Source organism: Cyrtonyx montezumae, unplaced genomic scaffold (genome assembly GCF_038088225.1).
Source record: "Cyrtonyx montezumae isolate F1298 unplaced genomic scaffold, pur_monq_1.0 scaffold_3, whole genome shotgun sequence".
In the NCBI taxonomy this organism is placed as follows: domain Eukaryota; kingdom Metazoa; phylum Chordata; class Aves; order Galliformes; family Odontophoridae; genus Cyrtonyx; species Cyrtonyx montezumae.
The window spans coordinates 51,584,150-51,605,092 of record NW_027072034.1 but is presented as its reverse complement, the minus strand read 5'-3'; positions in this window follow the sequence as shown (position 1 = coordinate 51,605,092).

Below are 20,943 nucleotides of genomic sequence, written 5' to 3'. Positions count from 1 at the left end.
TATATGTGGAAAAAGTAACTGAAATAAAAAAAAAAGTGTTACACTACTCAGGTGTGCCTATTTTGTTTTAAGTGCAGTACTTGTGCAGCTGAGACTCAACTGGTTTTTCTGTTGGGCTCATGATCAACCGTACTAAAAGATCTTGCCAAAATCCACAGGGAAGATGTTGGATCTTGCTTGTCACCCCTTGACCTTCACGGGCCGTAGAATAGCACAGAGAAGGTATCCATGTGTCACAGAGCCCAATAATGCCTTTATAAACTCAGTTATTGTAACATCAGGGAAAAAAAAAAACAAGTTGTTTTAAATGTGGTGAATAATAAGACAATGTGTTGAAGTTAGAATCTATACTCAACAACTTGTTCAGTGGGGAAATTTTATCATTATATGCAAGTTTCTTTTTCACATTTCCAGTAATTATGATTATTTTTTTTCTATTTTGATTCTGAAAGTTGGGCTACTTGTCAAACTGAAAAAACAGATGCTGGTTTTGAACCATTACAAAAGTGAGTTTTAAGTACTAAAGATATGGCACTGTGATGTTTCTGCTGTTCAGAAAAATACTGTCATTCGTGCTTCCCTGGATGTCTGTCATGTAAGTGGGCAGCAATGGGAAGAAGGGGCAGTCAGCAGTAGGTAATAGGGAAACTAAAAGACAAAAGTCTGTGGCTTTGGTAGCAACTGAGTACCTGCAGGAGGGTGGGGAGCACAAAGTGGAAATCAAGTAATAGCAAAGGAATTCAGAATAGGGAGGGAGTCGGATGGGTGACAAGAGGTGGAGGATGGGGTTGTTTGAAGGCTTGTTTCCTTCTGAAATGCAAGTACAATAAGGGAGGATGTTGACAGGGAACAGAACATGCAGCCACTGGTGAGTGAGACAGCAGACCAGAGGTGAAGGTGTGTTAAAATCTGCGTTAAATGATCATTTTAGTGAATGTGGCTTTAAAGAAGCATTTTTTTCAATGGTTTGATTGGTTCTTGGAGCCCAAACTCAAGGTCAGGTACATGCTTACATGTTGAGGAAAGATTGAAGGGGCACACTTGTTTACCAAGGCAAGAAATAAAGCATGAAGTGAGAGTACCTGAAGTTAACCGTATTTTCCCAAATGCAGTTAACAATATGGTCACTGAGCTGGTGTTCCCTTGGTCTACTGAAGTTGTTCCAGCAGACTTGGCAGTCTTGACCTGCATCTCACTATATGTTATGTATATGTTATCTGCCATTAAAGTAGACCTGCGCTGTGCCACTGAACCAGATGAAGCATGGCTGGATGTATGGCATACTACAAGCAAAAGAAAATTTGTGGAGAATGGTGTACAAGCCCAAGTTTGCTCCTGCCAAAATTCAGCTTGAACATGAGTAAGTGATGCTGAAAACAAACTGAGGCAAAAGCAGTGAAAACAATGTAAATGCCTAGTGGGTGTTGCTACGCTCAAATAACGCGTTCTTGATTTATGGATTTAAGTGTATGTAAAACTCTTTGGAACACTGCAAAAATCTTATTTTAAGTTGTTGGTTTTAGTGTTTGCCTATGAGTTGTATATCTTATTTCTGTGTCTTTAAGGACTACTTCCCAAGGAGATGTTTATGTGTTAAATGTGTGGGAGTGCTGGGATTTTGGAGATACAGAAGATTGTTCTACTGTCTTAATGACTTCCTGGTGCTCTTGATGAAAAGTACTCAAGCTTTTCAAACACAGTAGCTTCAAAGAGGGCTTTGAATCATTCAAGTATCTGAAAAAAGCCTGGTGTGTGTGTGGAATCTGTTATGGCAAGCATTACATCCTACAGGAGAGCTAAGTTTCACAGTTTTCTTTTGTACAGTTCATACTTTCACCACAATGGATTTACCTGGGTGGAAGCAACATATCCTGGGACAGATGATTTTGCATTTCAAGAGTGGGACTGATTCCTGACTGCATCACTCATGCAGGCGCTGTGTGACTGCTTTGCAGCCTGCCCCATGTGAGAGCAGAAACTTTCAGTGCTGTTCAGTTGAAGATGCTGAAGAGTGATATGGCTGGAACACTTCATGTGTGAATACTGAGACAGACAGATCTGTTTTGTATGTGTAGGCACTGTTATTTCAGTGGTACCTACCATATGTGTTACGTCTCGCTGAACAGTCTGTGTAACAGGGCAGCACACTGTTTACATTGTACTCTGAATGAGAGTTAATCTTTTTCTGCAAGAAAGGGAGAGAGCCTGCTGTCCTATTTCAGGATGAGAGAAACCCAGGAAAAGGAAATGTCCTTCCTGTCTGAAGACGAAACAGAGCCAGAGACGAGTTTCAAGGGTAAAAAACATGACAAGGCTTCCAAAACATCTGTTCAATTACTGTTGGCTCCCAGTGAGATGTTGGCTTGCATTTAATGTTTGGAGGGGCCTTTGGCCACCATAATATCTTCTGGGCATTTCTGAGCTGTGCTTTGGTACCGAGGGATGTGGTCAGTGGGCATGGTGGTGATGTGTCGGTGGTTGGACTAGATGGTCTTAGTGGACTTTTCCAAGCTTTACAGTCCTATGGTAACTAAAACCCTGTCCTGAAGGGAGATGTGGTGGCTCACAGTGAAACGAAATTTAATTTGTGTGGGGCACACTGGGATTTGGGATGGTCCCTTGTCATGCCACAGTTCTGTATTAGATGCCAAGGCATCTTCATCTCTTGGTGAATATGAAACTCTGTATCTGAAATAAATCATAACGATGCAGCAGAGTATAAAAGAATTTCTGTGGTAGCAGAAAGCCTTGGTATATAACAGCGATGAATGGATTCATAAATGCCTTCCTAAATAAGAAGAATATTTTCTGAGTGACTCAGAGCTTCTGTGGCTCTAAATACTCACCTTCAGCTGCAAGTTTCTGTTATAAGAGCTATCTTGTGAGATGAAACCAGCCATTATCTTAATTCCTTTAATTGAGAAAAAGTAATGTTTGTCTTTTTACTAGGATTTTTACAATAATAGCATTATTTAAAGTACTTAAATGTATTCAGGTTGTAAAGCTTTAACTTTTTTGAATAATTTCTCCTGAGCCACTTTGAAGGGAAGAGAATAGGAAAGCAATGTTGAACATCACATTTAGCTTGGAATAATAGGAGTGGGGGTGATGTTTTTCAGCAGATAGTTCAGAAATGAAAATGTCTGAGAAAAAGTGAAATGAATAGCAACTGAAAAATATGTTCCTTCATTCCTACTCAGACTTTTTTTTTTTTTTTTTTTTTTTTTTTTTGTAATCCATTCCCATTTCTTCTCTAATCTACAAGAAAAGAAATATTTATTTCAGGATTTGTTGGTTACCATCTTTTGAAATATGAAGTATGCCTGCTGTGAAGATGCATAACAAATGGTGAGACTAATATCAAGAATTTCTAATGGAAGTGTTTAGAATCCCTAATTTCCAAGGCCTAATTGAAAACAACTAACAGGATTGCATCAATAAAATTTGCTTGAGGGGAAGCCAAAGGGGATTCTTGTAATGAATTAAGTCCTATCTGGAGAAAAATATTTTCACTGTGAAACATTTGTGAAGCTTTGCAGCTGTTAAAGGAAAAACTACTTAATAATTCTTATTTTTTAAACTCATTTGTACATAAAAGATCATGCAGAATATTTTACAGCAACTTACCAGGGGAACAAGCAGAACTGTTCTGAAAGACTTAAGTGTGAACAGATTGTGCTCCATTTGTTTGAAAACAGTTTTTAGCTGACTGAAATGCAATGTCATTGTACCTTCTACAAAACACGTTGTAATTTTCACACACTTGTTTTTATGGCTGCTTTTTAAAGCCATAAGAGTGGGACAACATGGTGGCTTAGGCTTCAGGTTTAAAAACGGCCTGTTCTCTTGAGAACTGTAGGTGCAAATCCAGACTGTCCTCAGCTCTAAGTCTGCATATTGGAAAAGTGCCCTCTATTAATTGGGTTTGATGCTATTTGCGGCTTGCAGTTCTTGAGTCTATTGACAAAAGCTAACCTCTCCAAGATTTTGACTGCTCTGTGGCTATACAAAAAATGGCTTTTCAGCAGATGTGGTAAAAGTGTCTGGGCAGAATTCTCCCCCTCTACATACAGTTACACTTGAATATATTTGTGTCTGCGGGCTCGCTCCCTGTGTCAGAGAGATGTTTAGGCCAATATTGCTGCTACTACAGGACTTTGTCCAACTGTTCTCATGCTGACAAAACTGCTAGAAAGTAATGAATTTCTGTTTTTTCCCTGACTGGTTTTATCCAGACTAATGTGTGTAAAATGTGAGTAGATAAAGCAGCCATCTTGATGGCAGCTAAGCAAGTTCCAACCTCTTCACAAAAATGCTGAAACTGATGAGTAGGTATCACTTTGATGTGCGTGTATGTGAGAATATGTATCAGTCAACTGTTGTTGACTGTTTACATTAGTAGGGCTAACATCAGCTGTTTACATTACTAGGGCTAACAACAGAAAAAGTAGATGACCATCTTAGAAACAAATTGAGAACATGGAGAAAAGAATTAGAACCTTAAAAAAAAAAAAAAAGAAAGAAAGAAAAAACATGAAAAATTATTTGTTCATAGAATGCACATATTTTCCACAAAAACTAGCAAAAGAAACTTTTACCAGATTTTTATTTTCATGAGGAAGTTTCCTTGCTCATCATGAAAAATTAAACACTTGCACTCCTTTCATCCTCATTTTCTGAGCATCCTGAATTAGACAGGTTAATTATTTGCATACAGTGGAGGTCTTCAAACTTCTGAATCAGTTTTGCCAGTCTCTAGCAGCTGAAGCTCCTGAGAATAGTTACATTAATTCTTTTTAAGGTCTCGTTTTTATTATTGCACCAAAAGTTTACAAAACAGTCAGATCAGCAGCCTCTGCTTCCCTGTGTAGTCATGTATCTGCGGAATTCAAAGCACGATTCTCTAGAAGCTGCTAATTGCCTGTCAATCATCTGGCACGCTAGCAGCTCACACATTTTTGCTATCGACCTAGCAGATTAATAGTATAACCCAAACAAAGGAACAAAGGCTAAACTGTTCAGTTGGGAAGGGTTATGTGTGGTCTTTTCAGGCCAAGATTAACAGAGAAACAGAAAAATAGTGTTCTTTGTAAAACTAAGCTGCAGTGACCTTAACTCTGGCAAACAGACTGAATGAGTTCAGCACTATTTGCCAGAAAAGCCTGGAACAGCAAGTGCTTTAAAAATAACACACTCACAGAAAAACAAACAACAAAGAAGCAAACAAACAAACAAACAAACAAAAAAAGAGCACACTTATCATGAAAAATTTTACCAAAGAAATGCTGTAAAATTAAACTAAATTTATTCTCACTTTTAGCAGCCAGCAGTATGTCAAATGTGATTCACAGAACACTGCTAGAGACTGTTGACTGTTGTACTGCAATTCAGTGCTGCATGTGTTTTAGTATCTCTGTGAGTATATTCTTGATACAGTACTGTTTAAAAATAAGTAAGTGTTGTTTAAATTTTCTTCTGGTATCTTTGGGTCTTTTGTTATTGGATTGAGAACTATTAGAATGAAAGTACTATAGTTACTGAAGATAATATTTTTGTAGTTAACTTGTGTGTTCATCATTGATGAACATTCCAATCCTGATTAAGGACTACTATGACTCTAGCACGTTAGCACTGAGTCAGCAGTCAAAGAGAGTAGCTTGGAATTTCCATTCTCTCTGTAGAATGTAGTTCCCAATAAAGGCTTCATAATTAATACTGCAGTGAGATTTGCTCTCTAAGTAGAGCAGTGTTGGATGAAGGAGAAAGGATGATTTGTGTTTAGATTGATGCTCCAAAGAGTACTTTAGCTACCTCTAAAGGACATTTACTTGGTATTAATTAGTTAGAATCCAGAGAGAATAATTGCTTGCAGACTAAAGGAGAAAATATACCCATATATGGAACAGGCATGTCATCTTCCTCAATTTTTTTTGACAGGTTTTTGTCCAAGGATGTGATACACTTCTTACTTTTACTTCCCTCTTGCTTCTTGTTTCTGGTCACCATATCCATGTCCACAACTTCCTTGTTCTAATACAATATTTTTTCCAAGGAGTGTGTGATAATTTGAGCCTCTGACATGACCCATGGCAAAATATGAGCATGGAGAGTATTCTTTCTTAGATCAGGTCATTTCAGCAGTGAGTCAGCTGGAATGAACACCAACAAGTGAGCAGAGGAGATCTTGAACCAGCTTCAGTGCTGCAGTCAATGCATCACAACCTGTTTCTGTATTGCAAACGCTTACTGAAGAGAGCACTTTGCTGCTGCTGCTGCCACTCCCAAATAATATCTGCTCTTAAGGTTAGTCTTGGAAAATGTCAGAAGGCACAAACTGGGGAGTCTGTAGCAAGAATGAGTTATTCCGATATAGTTCAACCTCTTAATGGGCCCAGGAGGCTCCCCCAATACTTTCTACAGCAATTGCTTAAACTCTGTTTCAGCAGAATCTCCTGTCTCTTCAGTTGCTTCGGTTCAACCTTTCAACATCTTTCTTCTTGTTTGTCCTCTTTTTGCCAGTGTGTAGTGTCATGATCAGCTTAAATCCTCATTTGCTTCGAAAACACCAGTTCCCTCCAAGCAGTGGTCATGTGATCAGCCACCTTTTGGGGAGACTTTATTGCTCTCTACAACTACCTGAAAAAAGGTTGTAGCAAGGTGGGTGTCCTCCTGTGTAACTAGCAATGGGATGAGAGGTAATGGACTCAAGATATGCTGGAGGGGGTTGGATTGAGTGTTAGGAAACATTTCTCAGAAAGAGTGGTGAGACAGTGGCACAGCATGACCAGGGCAGAGGTGGAGTCACTGTCCCTGGAGGTGTTCGAGAACTCAGAGATGTGGCCAGTGGGCACTGTGGGGCTGGACTAGATGATTTTAGAGGTCTTTTCCAACCTTAACGATTCCATGATTCTACAGTTCCATGATTTTAGCATGCATACCACTGTGGATTTGAGATATCACAGTGGCTCTGATCTCAGAGAGAACAAAACCCACAGCCATCAGATTTCAGCATGGCTCCTACTTAAAACACATCAAGACATCAAGTCAGTGTGAAACCAGATCACGTCGCAAAGATTTGAGCTTAGTCACATTCATGTGGAAGTGGGACGCAGAGCAGTAGCTCTGCTGTTTTGCATGTGATGCCTACAGGGGAACTCTCATCACCTTGAAGAAGGAAGAATAGAGAGTTTGCAAGATGTCTACAGAAAACTCAGCTTGGGGCAGGAATGGATGGGTGGACCGCGCTTCGTTATGACTAAACTAGTCTAACAACCTACATACTACAGCACACCTCCTGAAGGTTTCAAATGCTTCATGTGGATAACTGTAACTTTCTTTAGTAATATCCTGTTGCATCCATGGCCTCCACAAACTGGGGAGAGTATGAATATATGAGAACTAGTTTATCTTTCAAAATAAATCTTATGACTAAATGTTGGTCTGAAGAGCCATCCTGAATGTTTACTTTTGAATTTTCAATATAATTTAAATAATTTATGTGGGTCCTGTAGTGCTGACATTTTCATTCTTTGATTCAACACACACAATTCATAAGAAGAGATTTCTTAAATTAAGAACTAAGTTTGGATTCAAGCTTTGTTTTCTGTGAGTATTATATAATATTCATTGGTCCCCCTCACTAATCATCACGGAACTGGGCTGAACCAGCCCATAAGACGTCATTGCTACAGATATTCAATTCAGTAAACTCATTCATTGGCCTATAAATTGCTGATGAGTTATAAGGCACTCACCTTCATATGCCCTTTTCCACCCTTCTTTAGCAAAGGTTGCAAATAGCACTGTTTCATGTTGTAGTCATAAAAGTACAGGGAATTTTCAATGTGGAATCAAAGCCAGGAATGACAGTCAAAGAAACTAAAATAAGGGTATGTAGTAAAGACAGGTAGAAGAATATTTTAGACCTTAGAAAAATCAATTGAGAAGTAATGAACATTGATGTACATATAAAACTTGCAGAAAGTCTCATTTATTCATTGCAAGCTTCGATAAAGGGCAACCATTTGTCTGCTACAGAGTCAGAGCAGGACAGATTACATAGATAGTGAATATTTTGTTTGGTGTCTTATTGATCAGAATGGGAAATACAGGTTGTACTGTTGAGTATGAACTGGATTCAAAGCCGCTGAAGTCAGTGGGAAGATTTCTTTTTTGTCTTGGGGGATTTTAGAGCAGTTCCCATCTGTGAAGCATAGGTTGCATGATCAGTGTAAATTAAATGCAATCCTGGGCCAATGGGGAGAATATTATCTGTCTGCTCCAAGTGATCTGTAACTACTTTTTAGTATTTTCTTTTATGAGCTTAATTGCATGGAAGAAAACTATCTTCAACAAATTGAGTTAAGAAGAGCTACAGTCTTGCATGCATCCTCCATCCTTGGCATTTAGGGCAAGCAACCTTTAAACTACCGTAAACTAAAATGCTAATCTGAATTGAACCCAATGCATTGTGTCTTGGAATAGCAGCATTCATTTGAAAACAAACAGCCATCCTCTTCAGGAGACCAAGCACCAGATGTCAGGAAGGAGGTATAGAATATTAAAGGGGATATCCTTTGTCCTTACAACTGAGTCTAGTTGGAACATCTCCACCAAATAATATGTTCCTCTTCTCAGTCTCATGAGGTGTTTGAAGAATCTAACTGTAATTCTAAAAACTAAAGAAAAAAAAGGAGAGTAGACAATAGTGAATGGATGCTGACACTGAAGATATGCATTTGAATTATGAAATGAGTGCTGTATGTCTTTTGACTCCACTGACAATCTGAAGTTGCTTTTTTAAAAAGACAAAACAGAGTGCATAATGTTTGGAAAGCTACTAAACTTTCCTTCCAGTTGCCTCTGTTTCTAACTGGTACTATCTCGAATTAAAATTGCAAATTCTTCTTTGCAATACATGCAAAGGATGACAGCTCTTTTCCTCTTTCTCCTTTTTTCCTCTTTATTTCAAGATACCATAGACTTGTATTCTAGAGTAGTGGGACTGATTTCTCCTGAAACATGAAGGAGTACAAAATGACACTGGAGCTCAGGTCCCATATATTACAATTTGGTGTGAAAAAAGTCAGAAAAGTATGATATAAAATGTTGTGTGCTAGTGAGAAATTACAGAATACTAATATTTCACAAAGACTTTTGACAGGTGCAATTTGCCTTTAGTTACTCATGATGAAACAGTAGAATATGTTAATTAAAGGCATCTATATGCCTATTAAAAAAAAAACCAACACACCCTTAAATGAACATTAGAAATACTTTCACTATGATATTTTGTCTTTGCTGAGAACTGATGAGTCCTGCTGAGCTTTGCATCAATTTTCATCAGTCAGAAATGAGGTGTAACTTGTTTTAAGAAACACTTTTCTTGGAGAAAATGTAAATTAAAAGATCGTTGATAAACATGTGGCTACTTGTACTTCTTATCCTGCCTAGCTTGATAGCCAGAAGTGTGCTTCTGGGAAAAAACAGAAAATTATGAATGAGATTGTGATGTGAGAGACCAAAGGAAGGCTTGAACTACTGTGGAGAAAAGGATGCTTTTGGCAAGCCAAAAACACAGATTTCAGGGCTAGTTTTGAGAAGGACTGTGGGTCATTCTGGTAAAGATTTTCGAAGGGCAGTATCATCCATTCCAGAACTGCTGCTGCCTCTCTTAACATGACTTTTAAGAAATTAGAAATGTGATCATATTAATATAGAAAAGTGCATTTTATTACTTTCCTTCCAAACAGAAGCCCCCTACCTATGTTGGCTTGTACTTTTCTTCCAGTACACTGCCATCAGTCATGCAAATAGAAAGCTGAGCTCCTGGTGTGTAAAATGCCTTCAGTTCAAATGTAAGTACTTGCAAACAGTATAAAAAAAAACCAACAACCTGTCATTGCCAATTGCAATGACTACAGTCTGGCCCTAAATTTACTTTTTCATTACTGTCTCTCACTAGTGAGAGAGTAGAGATCCTTTTACACTAGGAATCAGGAAATTCATTCTTAGATAGTTTTTAAGCATTTTATCATCTCATAGATCTCATCTTTGCAAATGTACCTACTTTTAAAATTTCCCATAACTACAGCATATTTGAGTAAATACCCAAAAAGAATAGTACTCACACAAAATAATGAAGGCGGACAATATTTTTTTGAATGGCTTATCCAGAAGGTATAAAAACAACTGTTAAATAAGGAAAGGCTCACCTGTCACTGACTCACCCAGAACTCCACAGGGGAGGGATCTCCAACAAGAGACCCTTCCCCAGTGGTGGTCAGCCCTGAAATGGGGTCTGGGAGAGGTGGAGCCAGACTGCACCCCTTCCGGTCACACAGTGCATTGCCTTCACCTGTGCTCCTGCGGCTGACTCAGTGCTCACCTCAGCTGATCCAGCAGTGCTTCAGGCCCTGATTTAACAGTTCCCATGCAAACACACAATAGATTATTGTGTTTCTAATCTTGAAACAAGCCAAATCATACTTCTGTTTGAGATTTGATTATTATAAATTCTGGAGGAGAAGAAATCTACTATGGCTTAGCTACTTTTTAGCTATAGATCCAATAGTTACATTTGAGAAGTGGGAAATATCATATTTGTCACCAGATATTGTGAGTATCTATAATAAAAACAAATATTAGGATGACTTCCAGGGGTGGCTACTTGGTGTTTAGAAAAAAGTCACACTCTCCAAAAAAACTTGTGTAGGGAGTCTTTTCTCAGCATATAGCAGTCATAGGTCTCAGACAGTGGGGACACTTGATTGCAATCCATACAGTCATTTGCTAGAAATGGTATTAAATAGATAAAGTAAAACATTGATTTCCAGGAGTTTGCTACTTCATTACTATCCTAAACCACTGCAAGATCATCAAGTATGACGAAGAATAAGAAAAAAGTTGTCTTCTGCATTTTACATTCAGCAAAAGCCACAGTGCATTTATCTACAGTAAATTGCTTGTGCATCTGCTTTCTTCCCAAGGTTTTAGTGCATACTAATTATTTTCTCATGTATATTAACTAGGATTTTATAGCTTTTGCTTCTTTGTGCACTGTTTCACATCTTTATCCCATAGCTCTTCTACTATCTTGTTTGCTAAGAGCTGAAAATATTTTTTAAGAAGTCTGGAGCAAATTCCTGTTTGTACATGGGCAGAATCTTATATAAGTTTAATGCTGAATAGTACAAAGACCATTGTCTTTAGACTAGTCTTAAATTTATATCTCTAAGATCATCCACACGACTGTCCACCTATCACCAATATTTCCCACTGAACCATGTCCCTCAGTACAACATCCAAACATTTATTGAACTCCTTCAAGGCCAGTGGCTCCACCACCTCCCTGGGCAGCCTGTTCCAGCACTTCACCACTCTTGGAGAAGAAGTATTTCCTGACATCCAAACTGAATCTGCCCTGGTGCAACTTGAGGTCATTCCTTCTCATCCTATTGTTAGTTACATGAGAGAAGAGTCCAAATCCCATCTCCCCATAACCTCCCTTCAGGAAGTTGTAGAGACCAATATGGTCTCCCCTGAGCCTCCTCCAGACTAAACAATCCTAGTACCCTCAGCCACTCCCCACGAAGCCCCACACAGCATTGTTGTCCTTGTCTGGACATGCTCCAGGGCCTTAATGAGGGGCCCAAGTCTAAACACAGTACTTGAGCTGTGGCCTTACCAGGACTGAGTAGAGAGGGATTATCAGTTCCCTGCTCCTTTTGTCAATGCTATTTCTGATTGTATGGGAACTGCTAAGTCAGAGCATAAACCACTGAACGAGCACTCGAAAGAAAGACCTGGTCAGCCCTGGGAGCACAGGTGAAGGTGATTCATCTGTGCGACTGGAAGCCAGGCTCCACCCCTCTTAGACCTCATTTAAGGGCTGACTGCCACCAAGGAAGGTTCTCTTGTTGGAGTGCCTTCCTTTTTGGAATTCCTTCCCTGTGAGCCTTGAGTTTTGGTGATGGGTGAGTGTGTGTAGCATCGCCTTGTTCATGCTGGTCTCTCTGCCTTTATGACCCTTAAACTGATATGAGTCAGGGTGCCATTGGCCTTATTGGCCACTTGGGACACTGCTGGCTCATGTTCAGCCAAACATGATTGTTGAAGTTGGTAAGTTCCTTTTCTCTGCTCCCTATTTCATCACAACTGGAAATTTCCTTTTCTATATTACTTCTTGACCCAAATAAAATGTAATTCAGCATTGATATTAATGCTGCATCAGGTCATTACACCTTGCTCTGCTTCAGTAATTCACTCCATGGTCTAGGGATTGCCTTTATTAACAGGTCAGACTGAGAACTAAGCCTGTTGAAGGAGAACTGCAAATAAGATTCCTGATTTCCTTCTAACTATTCTGACATATTACCTAATTTTCACAAGCCCATAAAACTTTTAGATGAGAACTACCTACACATTTAACTTTGCAATGCAGTCATGCCTTGCTGATTTAGAGCTTTCTCCCCATACTTATATAATTTAAACAGATGCAGTGTTTAATTTATTGTGGGAATCAGAGGGTGGGGATAACATGTTCCAGGTAATGCACTCAAAAAAAATTATCATTGCTAGTTAATAGCTGGAAGGCTATTGTATTAAATTTTAAAGAGTATTTTGCATTATCTTGTGTAGTAGAGGGGACCTAGCCTTGTGCATGGTGCTATCTGGTGCCATCTTGTGCATGTGCTATCAGACCTCTGGTTTGGTCCCACTCATCTCTTTGGAAGGTAGAATCAAAAAACACTAATTTTGTTATTAAATAGTTACACTTGTGTCTCAATCCAATTTATAGGAGGGAGAAAGTTTTTATTTTAATATGTGTATACCCGATGGTGAGATTAAGACACAACAGGTCAAATGTTAGCCTGAGCAGTTTATTACAAATCCTAGTTGATTAGGGATATGAGGAAGGAAAGATGGGTGATAGAAAGGAGGTAAGAAATAAAAAGCAATAGCAAAGAATCTTCGTAGAAAGCAAGAAGGAGAAAGTCATCCTGCAGCACAGGAGGTTCTGCACAAATGTGCGCAAGAACTTCTTTACAGTGAGGGTGATGGAGCACTGGCACAGCTGCACAGGGGGGTTGTGGAGTCTCCTTCTCTGGAGATATTCAAGGCTCACCTGGATGCCTACCTGTGCGACCTGGTGTAGGGAACCTGCTTTGGCAGGGGGTTGGACTCGATGATCTCTTGAGGTCTCTTCCAACCCCTATGATTCTGTGATTCACCACCATCGGTCTAGTGAAGTTTGTAGTCCAGACATTGATCTCCATTAATGATGGGTTGATGGGGATTCTGTTGTTTGGTTGACAGTGATGTCTTCTTTTTTCCTCCACCTTTTTTCCTCTTTTTTTTCTCCCTCTAAATTCTCAACAAAGGTATAACTTATTCGTAAGTCCAAAGTCAGCTCTTTTTGGAGAGACAGCTCCTCGCTTTTGGATCTCCACAGGAACTCCATTGTTCCCACTTTCTGAGCCTTGCCAGGAGATAAGAAGGGGCTGGAAATGCCGAATTGTATCTTGCCTTCACGGGATACAATAATATAATTCCCCAATTTTATGTACCAGTTATCTGGTTACAGGACAGATCTTCTGCTAGTAAGTGCTCCTGAACACAAGACCTCCAAAGCAGTGCTTCCAAAAGTAAACACTGTACAGTAAGGGTTTTTGGCTATCTAACACCTACCACTCACCTCCTAGATAAACCAGAGTCTTCTGGACAAAAAAATGGCTCAGAAAGCAAACTTTGAGACATGCGAACAAACAATTGTTGTCTTTTACAACTTGGTACCTGTCACCTTTGTCTGGTTGGCTGAATCAGCATATGGTGTTTAAAATGGGGCTGGACTCTGGAAATTGACCCCATAGAAACTTGATAGTTGGAGATTCCACATTTGCAGTATCATATGGTGCTTTTTACACTTTGCTCATGTGTTTCTTTTATTCCCACTTTTCAGTGTCTGGCATTCTACAATAGGACTTGTTTCACATTGCTACCTACAACCATCTGCCACCAAATGATCTCTTCTAGAGTAATTTGAGAGAGTTATGGATTTTTCAGAAATACATACTAAAATTGCATCCTGGTGTCATTACCTTTGTTTTACTTTTGTAAAATTATGTTCACTTCTTACAGTACCAAGGAAAAATGTTCTGGGAGAGTATGTGGAACTCTCAGGTCTCCTACAAAGTTCTAGTGGTATCCTATGAGCTTCTCTAAATCTTCTCATGTTGGAGTTCCTTGTTCTTACAATTTGATGTTGATCTGGTACCTTCATACTTAATGCAGTGAGGAACTGGTATTCGAGAAGATGAGCACCCTGTGGTCAGGTAGTATGCTGAGGAAGATCCAATGATAATTTCAGTAGACAGGGTAAATTCTTAAGTTTGAGATTGACAAGAATTCTAGAAATCACTTCTGTAGGTGGCTTAGGGGAGATACCCAGATACTCAGGGAAGTACCTCATTTATCTCCTAAGACTGCTGAATCTGCATGGCTAGAGTCTTAGAATTGCACTTGATTTGGAGGGTCCTCTGGACCAGTTGGTCTAGTCCTTATTCAAAACTAGGTCAGGTTGCCCAGGGCCTTGCTCAGTTTTAGTATTTACAAGGTTGGAGCTCCCTCTGCTTCTCCGGGCCCACATTCCAGTGTCTGGCCTTTTCCTTGTACTTAAACAAATTTTCAGTTGTCCAACTTATTACTGATGTCTCTCATTTTTCTCCTGTGCATATTTAAGAAAATTGTGATTCTACCTCCTGTACCTCCTGCCATTAAATACCTATAGACTGTAGTATTTCCCTCGACCTTTCTCCTCTCTAGGCTGAGCAAACCCAGCTCTCTGATGGTCCTCATATGCCCCGTGCCCCAGCCCCTTGACATTTCTTGTTGTCCTGTGCTGGTTGTTTCAGTATGTCAGTGACATTCTTGAGCTGGAGAGTCCAAAACTGCAGAGTGCACACTAAATATAGACTAACAAGTGCAAAACAAAGGTGAAGGCTCACTCTCCTGTTTGCACATAGAATTTTGCACATTAGAATTTCTTCTAACAAAGCTCTGAATGCTCTTGGTCTTCAAGGACACATTGTTAGCTCATGCTAAGTTTATCTAAAGATCTTTTTTTAGTAGAGCTGCTCCATAGCCAGTCATTACCTATTTGGTAAGTCTATGCAGTGAGCTACCCCATTCCCAATGCAGGGCTTTGTATTTTTGTTGAACGTCAGGTGAGGTTTTATTTAGACAATTTCTATAGTATACTGAGGTCCCTCAGAATCACTGCCCTGCTTCCCAGTGTGTTCTTCACAGTTTGATGTAGTTTTCAAACTTGCTGAGGGTGCTTTCTATCCCATCATACAGGTCATTAATAAAAACACTAAGTAGTGTTGCTCCCTGATGAATGCCACTAGTCAGTGGCCACTAGTTGCTCTTTGTGCTACTAACTCTGGTGATAAACCTCTGAGCCAGGATGTTCAGCCACTTATCAACACTGCTACTTTTCTGGTTTGTATCTCCATAATTTGGCAATAAGACTGCAATGGGAAAATACATCAAAGATCTTGCAGAAGTTGAGGAAAAAATGAACTTGCTCAGGAATTTTCTCTTGATAACTCCATCTGGATATTCCCAGTCATCTTCATGATCTTGATGTTGTTGGAAATAAGTAATAAATGGAAACTCTTCAGCTTTACTTTAGTTGACATAATCTAAACACCTCTGAGAAACTAGTACTGAAGTGACCCAATCTGACTGAATACCCATGGAGCAGATCTACTGAGCTATTTTAGAGGAGAATCATATCTTGCTTTGGCATTGATACTTACTCAGCTGGTGTGCTTTTAAATAAATAGAAAAAAACCTTTGCATGTTGGCATGCTGTTACAGTGGAAGGAATCACATTAAAGATGCTTCTGAAGGCTTATGGCAGTATAAATAGTTTCGAGTTGTTATTTGCAGATACTGTTTGCCTATTTAATCATCTAAACAGTTTCCTTAGCTGAGATCTGATACCCTGAGTTCAAATTTTATAATATCCATATAGTTATTGAGCCTTCTAAAGTGTGGAGGTTGCAAATAAGAGTAAGAATGGATTGAAGTTCTAAATGAAATTAACTTCTTTCCTATGATGCTGTATTTAAATTCATATTCAGGATCCTCCTGTTCCTTGTATGAATGTTTCCTTTAATTAAATAGGATAAGTGTTTGCTGCTGTGAGTGAAATTCTGAACCAAACAGAAATTGGATAGTGTTATCTCTATGTGAATGTCTTTTGAGATAATTCCTGTTTGCACTGCCTCATTAAAATTGTCTAGCACATAGCTCTTTAAAGAAAAAAAAAAAGACCATATAAGTATTCCACTTGAACCTATTCGCTTGGTAAAACTTGTTCACCTTGTTTATAATTATCTCTACTTTTAAAATGGCAGTGTTATAAGGTTAACAAGTCCCTTTTTCTGCAGCATGTGTATTTGAAGGAGGCTGAGTTGAAGGGGAAAAAAACCTTTTTCACTTGCTAAGGTGGTACAGGCTGCTGTCAGATTCACCTTCTCAAGTTCTAAGAACACCTTATTAATTCCTTCAGTTTTTACCCTCTAGTTTTACTTCTGCATCATTTGCTCTATGGATTTCACTTGTCCTTAATCTATTTTTAAGGCTAATTCACAAGAATTCAGTAGGATTTATTTCTGTTTATGCAACTGTTGCCTAGCAATTAGAAGTGAACAGGCTCACTGCTCCTTCATAAGAAAAGTGTGTAGTTATGGAGAAATCATTTGCTTTTATTATTGGAAAATAACTGAAAAATATTTTTTCATTTTTTCCTAGTGTATTTTTACTTCTACTCAACAACTGTCTCTCTAAACATATCCAGACAGAAAATCTTTAATCTTCTGTGAAATCTGTTTCATGAAGAAGTGCCACAGTGATTGCAAATGCTTACAGTAAAGGAGTTGCCTTCTAATGAAACAAAGTGCAGGCATATGACATCTGTCTTTCAGAGGTTTGTTAATGTTAACAAGAACCTTTCTATTCTAGGTCACCTAACTATTCCATACCCAAGTCAGGGATAGTAAAAAAATCAAAACAAAAAAAAACCTTGGAGCTCAAGTGGCTGTACACTGACCACAGTAGAATTAATGTGTTCACTTACTAGTTTCCAGTAAGTACATATCAAGATATCAAATTGTTGCTGCAGCCACTAATACTATACCCTTGTTTTTTCCTTCCCTACTGAAAGGGCTCAGGGTGCAGCTAAAGAAAAGATGACAAGTTGGAAGTGTGAACCACCTATCCTCTTCTTAGGTTGTCTCTTTTTGGCTATGCTGTTCATGAGATTGTCTTCTCCTATAGGAATGCGATTTGTGTGTGTCTAGAACCAACAGCAAAGGGTATAGATTCCCTCACCTAGGTGTGTTAATATAGGTGGATCCTTTTTGTAGGTATCCATTCCTGAAAAGTTCAAATGACTTTTTCCCCAAGTAATTCTAGGTATAAAAGATTGGGGGACTAACTGAAGAGAAAACATTTCTTAGAAAGTGATGGTGTTCTCTGAAACTCTCCAAGTAGACTCCAATTGAATATTAAAAATAGTGAGCATGTCTCAGGACTACTCTCTGTGAAAGATCTTTGTACTGATGTAAAGTATTTTGTAGAAGCAATGACATATAGAAAGGTTATTGTTGGATCTGAGAACAATACTCTGGCTAGACAAACAATTGGCAAAGTCCTGGCTTAGAAATAAAAAGTTCCTCTAATGAACTGAATATGAAAACACCTGACCATTTTGCATTCGGAAATATATGTATCTCTATGTATAAAACTTTACATGTTTTACACAGATGCCTCAGTAACTACAAGATTTCATTCTTGTGTTTCTTATGTTTGCTTGCGTAAGTCCTCTGGTTATCCTTTGATGTTCCAGTACTGATGTCTGACACGTTCCTGAAAGATCAGAACCATGAAGGCATATATAACTAGGTGTTCTTAAAAGTTTCTTCAAGCCCAGAACATTCTATTATATATGTAGTATATTAATTGCTCTCTGAGCAATCAGATTAAAACTGCAAGCATAACTGCTCTTAAGACAATTTGATGAAGTACTTCATGTAAATTTGTTTAAATAATGCAGCTCATTTTGTTTTAAAATTAATATAGTAGCATAGCTGTAGAGAGAAGTTTGCTAGTTAGTGTAAATTTCCACTGTGATCATACATGTTTTTAATCTTTCACGTGCCCTGCCTGTGCTTCCTTCCTCTGTAATCCTTACAATCCCTCAAGTAAGCTCTGTGGCAGCTCAGTCACAGAAAACACATCTGTGATCTTCCAAGGCACTCAGGGTGTCCTCAGAGTTCTGTTTGTATGCCATAAGGCAGACTCACTTCTGGTTTCCCCAAGGAAAGTGACAAAATTTCTATTGTACCTAACAAGATCCATAGGCAGAGCTTTTCTTAAGTGTACACTTTCCTCTTGCAGTGGCTGGCTGTTTTCCCTTAGACACAGGGTTGTAGGAAGAAAATGTAGTTCTTAAGACAAGTATTTGGATTTGTAGAAATTGGATCTTCTCTGCTGCAGTCTTTCTACATGCTGAACAAACATCACTTGCCTGAAAGAGATGTGCTTGCTGATTTTTTTCTTCCTTTTAATCTCAAAACAGAGGAGATAATGTTGGAAGACTACAGCTAGTTACAGCTAGTAGATGTGGAACATAATATAGTGAACAGTGAACTAGTGAGCTAGCCCGGATTCCTTTCTGTTTAAGTCTTAAAATAGTAGCTCTCATCTATCTTTTTTTTTTCCCCCAAATTTACTTTTGGCATTTTCTTCACTACAGGATTGATTATATTTTTGTTTGATTTTGTTTTGTACTTCACTGTCATCTTGCAATATGTACTTACTTGATGGGCTTTAAGAGAGAATGTGGAAATACAGCCCAAAATGATGGGGTAGGCTTTTTATAGCTTGCCAGAGAAAGTTACTTGTCTCCATTAAATGCTTGTTCCTCAACTATGCTGGTTATGATTTGTTGTAAATTACTGTCTCATATTGAATGACCTCAAAAAGACTGTTTGAGGCTCAAAAAGACTGTTTTTACTATTCAAATTTTCTGGTTTATGAGTAATATGATGACTTCTCAGAAGTTTATTATGAAATCTATTTAAATGGCAGCCTGAAAAATCTCACATAGGGAAGTATGTCTGGTACAGTGCAGTCTGGTGCCTTTAGTAGCTAAATGGCATTTTGGTATGTAAAAATCAATTGAAACCTAAAACTGGTGTTGTCTGCAGGTTTGAGTAATCTATAGGTACAAAATGTATTGTAAATTGTAATTCTGGTTGTATGGTCCTCCTTTTGTTGACTAATTCTTTTTTTTCCTGCTCTGCTGCAGTCATTAAACAGATCAATCCTAATTCAGTGCAACTCATACAGCACTTTGTTCAAAGCCTATTTTAAACTGGTTCATAAAACAAAAGGTAATATACAGAATATTGACACAATGTTGTCTTTCAAGCTAGTGATACTTGTCATGACCACTTAATAGGCAAGATTTTCTTTTTACTGATATGCATATCAAAAAAACCAAACTGAACTGCTATTTTCTCTGGAGATCTTTGTCACCATTGATTGCCTTAATTTGATTTTATCCAGCAATTCTTGCAAAATCCAGTGTGTTAAATTAGCAAACTTGTATTTCACCTAACAAAGCTCAATTGGCTCTTAATTAGTGAATGGGTCAATTATAGACACCTACCTTACAAACTCAACCCCAAGTACTACTTAGAAATGTGATTTCTTTCTGTAGTTCTCATTTTTTTTCAAGATGTATAAAATATCTCAAACTTATTGATTCACTAGTTTTGTTCGTGCATTGCTGATTGTCCCTCTCTGCTCTGCCCTTGTGAAGTCCAATCTGCATTACTGTATCCTGCCTGGTGCCCCCAGCATGCAAAAGATGTGGAGCTGTTAGAGAGGGGCCAGAGGAGGCCACCAAGATAGATGCTCAGGGAGCTGGAGCACCTCTCCTATGAAGAAGACAAGTTGGGGGAGTTGGGCTTGTTCATCCTGGAGAAGGGAAGGCTGCAAGGAAATCTCATTGCAGCTTTCCAGTTCTAAAAAGGAGCTTATAAACAATATTGAGACCCACGTTTTTCATGGTCTGGTACAGATAGAACATGGGGGATCAATTTTGAGCTAAAAGAAGGGATATTTAGTTTAGCTGTTAGGCAGAATTTCCGTATGTAGAGGGTAGTGAGGCCCTGGCATGTGCTGCCCAGAGAAGTTGTGGTGCCCCATCCCTGGACGTGCCCAAGGCCAGGTTGGACAGGACCCTGGGTAGCCTGAGCTGGTGGGGGGAAGTCCTGCCATGGCACAGTTTGGGGCTGGGTGGACTTTAATGTTCCTTCCAACCACAGACATCCTGTGCTTCTATGATGCAATGATTCTATTCTATGATCTACCATTGTACATTGTACTTTCTGTCTGGATTGGTCAATGGTTCTGTTACTGTTACACAATAATTTGGGAGTTTGATACAGTTTCACCTGAAACATCCTGCGAAATCCCGCTAGCCATTTCCCTATATGCTAGTCCTGTTTAACAGGATCCTACCTTGTCTTTTTCAACACTTCAGATTTTTGAGAGCTGATTTAGGGCCACCAAAAGACCTCCAGTTTTGACAGAGCTTTACTGAACATCTGCAGTCGAGCTTGTCTCAATTTAGCTCTCTAAAGCAATGCCAGCAGTACAAGTGAATATAGCTAAGCTAGCTTTTAACTTTCCAACTGGTGATAGCTTTATACTGGTAGATAAAGGAGCATATTTTACTCTAAAACCCATGTGAGAGTCTGGGTAAATACTGAAGAGATTAACTCAAGCTGTGCTCTCTACTACTGGTTAAAATGCCAATGAGTGCCCAGACCACCTTGTTTAAAGTGTCACTACAGTAGCTGC